Source organism: Monopterus albus, unplaced genomic scaffold, assembly GCF_001952655.1.
Source record: "Monopterus albus unplaced genomic scaffold, M_albus_1.0 scaffold134.1, whole genome shotgun sequence".
Lineage (NCBI taxonomy): Eukaryota > Metazoa > Chordata > Actinopteri > Synbranchiformes > Synbranchidae > Monopterus > Monopterus albus.
Genome location: NW_018128014.1, coordinates 2606643 through 2612919, shown reverse-complemented (window position 1 = coordinate 2612919; position 6277 = coordinate 2606643). Strand labels below are relative to the sequence as shown.

Sequence of the window (6277 nt, the reverse complement as noted above, 5' to 3'; positions counted from 1 at the left end):
TCAGCTTTTACTTCCAGTGTGTGGCAGACTTCCTGTTCACAAACAGTCAAGGATGTAGCCAAGGCTAATTAGCCAGACATGCTAACATTTTATTTAAATCCAGACCAACAGTTGCTCAGATATCACAAGCCAGACCAGAAACTGTGACTGCGATGTTCCTACATGCTCACCAAGAAGTGAACAAATCACACGACATTGCTATAGTGAGCAGGTTGCTCATCAGCAATCTGCATCTTCTCCCACAATCCTTCAGGTTTGTTTGTCTCTGGTGTCCTGAGGTCAGGGACTACAAATGCTCCTCCCACTGCTTTCCCTTGCCTTTTCTTCATTGGTGTTTCCAGTTTGAATACACATTTTTTAATTTACACATCTTGTGTTACTGGTCAGTTCTACAGCACCTGGAATCCAACAGTGCCTTGCAAAACCTTTTGCTGTTCACAGACGTTCATCAGCTCATCTTGATCTGCTCCAGTGCTGAGAGGATGAGGAGAGGAGTCCAGTGAGATGTTCTGTCTGCAGCTACGTTAGCTCGGTGTGGGCTTGATGAGATGGAGTGAAGCTACTTGTCAGGGGTTTCCTGCTGTCTCACTCTGATGACAGTGGTGTTTTCAGAGTCCACTCGTCCTGACTGTCTGAAAGAATTCAAAAATAGGAGCCTGCAACATTAATGACATAGCCAGTTGTGGTGGACGTGTCTGTTACAGTTTAGTCCCCCTCACCAGGAGGGCGAGGGAGAACCATGGTAGGACTCAAGATTGCGACCCAGGTGCTAGTGAAAAAAGGTGGTTTAATGAGGGAAAATAACAAAAAAACACGTATCATAGTCCATATACATATAACAGCAAAGTAGGGCAGAGATAGTGGAGGAGACCTGGACAGACAGGTGAATAGATAAACCAACCTGGAGGACTGGCGAACGAAAAGGAAATCCACAGCACAGGAACTGTCAGCGTGGACATCTAGAGACGTATAACACAAAACAAGTAACCAACGCACAAAATGAGATCCACAGCACAGGAACTGTCAGCGTGGAAAACAAAATGACGTACAATACATACCACAAGTATAGGTCTGTTACAGGGTTTGCAAGTTAACACTCCAGCGATGACGGAGCGTCTGCCAGAGGTATAAATAAGGAGTAGGGTAATCATAGGAATGCACCCCAGCTGTGCGCACCGACAAATGAGTCGCTAATTACTGAATGCAACACAGCTGAGGTGCAGATCCCGCAGGTCGAGAGCAGGGGAGAGAAAGGCGGAAGAGAGGCAGGTCGCACCGAGCGGACCTGACAGTGTCCAACATGTCTGAAAAGGTCAGTTAATCAGAATCATGGAAGCTTTGCTTTTATTTTGGCCCTGAAGGTAAACGGAGCGTTGCTTTTATGATCACATAAACTACATGTTTGATCATGTCAGTAACTGAAGAGACAGAAATGGAAATAATAGGACATTTTCTCATTTATTAATAATGCAGACAAAGTGTTGTGTCATTGGGCTGTTAAAATAATGCAAATCACTATTTTTTGTTTACAAAATATTACTGTCGGTTCTTTTCATAATTAACTTTTCAAAAACAAACGGAACATTTTCAGTGTTTACAAAGACAGTCCAGGTTTTTGCAGAATCACCCTGTTTGTTTTTTAGGATGTACTCATGTGAATCTTCACGTTTGTGGCTTATTTTCACTTTCCTGCACCATAAGCATCATAGCTTTTTCCCTAAGAACTCAAACATACCAAACTGCATCTGCCTTTCTTGGAAATATCTCAAATATCTGCTCATTCAGTTTTTCTGATAAAATTCAGGACCTGTAAAATGTTTTTGCAGTGTCCTCTGGAAATTCTTCTACCACTGCTGTTAACATAGTGCTGGTGCCCAGATGTCCTCTAAAAAGTTCAGATACATTTTGACAATGCAAAGTGTGACGGCAACCAAACCAGTTTCTGACTGGAAGTACTGGGATGTCTGCACTGGGAGCTGCCGGTCCTGCCAGTGAGATTACACACAGCTTTGAGGAGTGTGAACTGAGAGGACACCAGAAGAGCAGTCTCTGGAGTCTGACGCACACATGCTATTTATATGCTGTGGTTTGGTGAGCTAAGATAGCAGCGTGATGAAGAGGAGGGGACCCGACTGAACGCTCTGGGTGCAGTGACCACAGATGACAAGATTTGGCCGGGAGGCTGTTGGTAGGAAAAAATTCCAACTGACAGAAAACACACTCAGAGGACAAACAGCTGCATGAGTCAAATGTCTCTGAAATCCACAACTCTTCTTTTTCCATTTTATATGTGGTTCTGTACACTTCACCCGGGTCATGTTGGAGCAGGACTTGTGCTGGTGGTCCTGCTTGTGAGGGGGTTGGTGTTGAGGTTTCTGGCCCACAGTTCAGACACCAGGAGGTGGGATCAGGAGCCAAACCTAGCAGTCGTCTGAAACTGAGAGTCTCCACACAGCAGGACTAAATACATCAGTGGGATTTGGCTTTTAATGGGGATTAACGGAGAGAGAACAAACAGAGTGACATGAGATGTTTAGGCTGCACACCTGTTCAGAGTTAGAGAGCGTTTTAGTCAAAGGCTGCATTCACATCACAGCTGAAGCTTCCAGATCTGAACTCACAGTGTCATGTGCCCCCACCAGCCGCTCAGGATCAGAAACTCTTCACGCCTGCTTCTGTCTTCACACAGCTCGCTCCTTCTTCATGATGACATGGTGAAGTCTGAGCCTCTCCCTGCTCACAATCAAAACAAGGAAGAGGCGCTCTCAGTGCACGGCTCCACACCCAGAGGGGGTAACTGGGGCCGGGGAGGGTCACACCGTGTCCTGGGCCCTGCAGAGCAAATAGCGAGTTTCTTCACATCTCTGCAGAGAAACCCACAAACATGGAGATAAGAGTAAATTCTCCGACTCAGTTGCTGCACAGCTGAGCCATTAAAATATTGCCTGGATTTAATCTAAATCGGTACTGCAGTTTGTTGGTGCATTATCACAGCCAGATGTTAATCAGTGGAAAACCACTGGCAGGACTGTGTCCAGTGTCACATGAGATAGAAACACACAGGTCTCCAGAGCGCTGGTCCACCTCGCAGCGATCCATTTTCCCTATATATTCCTTAATAAAGGTGAAATGCCCAAAAATAATAATGATTTAATACCAACACAGCGTTGGTACTCTCTTCAGATCTTTGAACTCTGTTGGGTTCAGTTTTGTTGGTTTGGACCAGTACAAACTCTCAACAGTGAACATTGTCTCAAAGAACATTTCATATTTTAAAACAAGTCACCACAGTCGTCTTCCTGTCTCAGGTAGAACAGGTGTTTCAAGATAAAATACAGGTGTTGAGATGGGGGGCTGTGCATTTCAAAATAAAAGAGAAGAAAAACCAACAAAGGAAAACCATGTTTTTCTTTCCTTTGAACAGTCAGTGCTCTGTCTTCACTCGGAGCCCTGATATTAACGCTGCAGGGATCTTAAGCCTCTGCACTGGTTTGTTCAACATCTGATGTTAAACCTGAGGGCGGAGGCGATGCGGAACATGTTTCTTTGCTCGTTCCTCTGTTTAAAAATAGCAAGACTTTACAAGAAGCCACAATATCAGAACTCAAGATCACACATGAGCTCATCGGGAGAACGAGGACAAATGGGGAGATCATTTAGACTCCATCAGTTGTTTGGTAAGGAAGAGTCTGTCAGCGCTCTTCACTAATGGAGCCCTCCCTCTGTGGCTGTTATCGCTACATCAGTCTCTCTGTTTGGGTTCTAGTAAAAACTGGATGGCTCTTGACCTCGGTGGCAAAAGGCCAGAACAGAGGCTAATGGGGACAAAGGGCATCATTTATACTCCCTTTGTATCCTCTGAGTTCACCGCCATGACTGAGGTGTAGTTTGGAACACATCACACCTGCACTAAAGTTTCCATATTGGTTTTAAAAATCTTGTTTTCACCATCTTTTAGTTATTCCAAAGTTCAGGATGAAAACGTCTAGTTTTTCTGACTCTGGAACAGTTGGAAGAGTCTTGGCTGCCGATTACTGCCGTTTGTTGTGGAGCTCTTACCGGCTAAATGTGGGAATGTTTTTATAGGTGGAGATTAAAACCAAATCAGGGCTTTACCGATTAATAAAGGTGAGTTGTTGTAATGTGTGAGGAAAGACCTGCTGCTAAATGGACCTGGGGCTCAAATTGTTTTATTAACTGTTGTTTTCAGGGCCAAGACTGAACTGATGTTTATTACTGTGTGAAAATGTCAGACTGGCGCCTCTGGGCCAAGCCTCCAAGAACGGTGCTGGGCTGTGTCACAGTTTTTAATAGTGTCCAAACTGTGCTACTACAGCTTCATCCCGATGCACACTGGCCCAAACAGCGTTCTCTGGCTGTCCATTTTCAGAGCGTGGCAAACCTGTGAAATGACCCTTTTTACAGTATGTCAGAATTTGATATAAAATTCCACTGGATCCAGGTTTGTTTGGAAAGCCTAGAAACACTGCGGGATGTTTTTATTTGATCCCATTCATGTGCCGGGAGTCAACAGGAAGGCATTTGGCTCAGCACTAGTGAGCCAAAACACCGAAACATGCAAAACATCTGGGTTGTTTTAGCCTTTTTTGGCTGGAATTCAGAATCAGGAAATGTTTTTTGGAGTATGCGCCACTGAGCAAGTTTCATAGAAGTGAGTTGGGTGCCATGTTGTCATGCAGCATACAGTTTTCCTTCATGTGTCATTGTTGTGGACAGACAGAGCTGGCCTCTGACCTCTGGGTGGAGGACTGCTGTACGTGCTTCTCACTGTGTCTCCAGCCGGGTGTGTGAGCCAGGCTGTCAGCGAACGCCTCGCAATGCTCAGAAGCTTTCAAAATAGGCCCCTTATCACCTCATCAGCCAATCAAATGCAACTGTTTACAATGATGTCATTGTCAGAGAGGGGTATTAATTAGTTATTTACACACGGTCTGTGCAAACGTCCTGCTGTAGGAGCTGACACAGGAGCTAGATCTGCACTCAGCTGCTAATGAAGGTTAGATTCCTGGCATCCCTTCCTTCAATGTCTCCAGGTGGAAGTGGAAGGGACAGGTCAGGACTGTGTGTTCTCCTTGGTGCTATTCACACTCAATGGCTCAGATCGGGCTCCGTTTTTCAACTAAACATAAACTGAACAGCAGAAAGATTCAGCTTTATGTTTCACAGTTTGAAGCCGAGTGATGACAAGAGGTTTTTGGATCGGTGTCACTGTGAATAAAAACCACTGTAGTTCAGGGAATATCATACATCCAGAAAGCTGCTTCACTTTACTGTGTTGTTGATTTAACTTTAAATGAATACAACTGACATTTTTGCTGATCAGCATGCATTTAATAACACAGTGAAAATGTTTTAGTTTTAAAAGCAAAAACTGAAATCTCCCTTTTATTAAAACTCCTTCTCAGGTGTCCAGAACCTGACCAGAGTCCTCCTATGACAAACTGGGCTGACTGGACACACACCTAAGGTCCCACAGTTCACACTGCGGGTTAGGACACAAACCAGGACATGAAGTCCAAGAGCTCTCTGTGGACCTCTGTGGTCAGACTGTGATGTGGCCCAGATCAGGACCAGGGGATCAAACCATGTCTAAAGCTCTGGGTGCTCCCAGCAGCACAGTGGCCTCAGTAACTGGGACATGGAAAGCTTTTAAAACATTCCACATTTTGGAAAAAATTGCAGTGCAAAATTTTATACTTATGTGAAAAATGCAAAAAATATTTTTTTCCTTTATTGAAAGGAAGTAACACATTAACAGAACAGGTCCGGACACAAGACAATGGATACATGACATTACTGTTATCGGCTCTCACGGGAGGGTGAGAGAGCAACAGGTGGCAGACATGGTACAGATCTTTATTATAACAGAAAAAACAAGTATAGCGATGACAGTCAATATACTGGTAAATTTGTTAGAGGAGGAAGAGTTTGAGGAAGTTGCAGCTGAGGAGCTGGAGGCGGCAGCGAAGACTTGCTGTGACAGGTGAGTGTAGTGGGAGAACTCAGGTGGGGGGATCGGAGATGGCTGGGCTCAGAGGAAATGATGAGAAGAGATGATGGGCTAGCAGCAGGTCACTCAGGAACAGGCGGAATGGAGACAGTATAATAATTGGATTTTATAAGCTTTAGTTACTGTTTATACCTTGATTTTCCTTACTTATATATATTACAACTGTATTGATACTGGTCAAAGAACTGCTGAGTAGGAACTGTGTGCTAGAACTTTGTGGAGACATACAGTGGGTACGGAAAGTAT

The 6277-nt window shown here is 44.5% G+C and overlaps 1 long non-coding RNA gene across 1 annotated transcript; it reads right to left on the bottom strand.

Annotated features, from left to right (window-relative positions):
• Nucleotides 1-26: 26 nt before the first annotated feature.
• Nucleotides 27-1095, bottom strand: LOC109967743 (uncharacterized). The gene is made up of 3 exons (XR_002275978.1): nucleotides 1059-1095; nucleotides 902-959; nucleotides 27-632 (listed from the first exon to the last, which is right to left on the bottom strand). It is a non-coding gene; the product is annotated as an uncharacterized LOC109967743 (long non-coding RNA).
• Between the last annotated feature and the right edge of the window lie 5182 nt (nucleotides 1096-6277).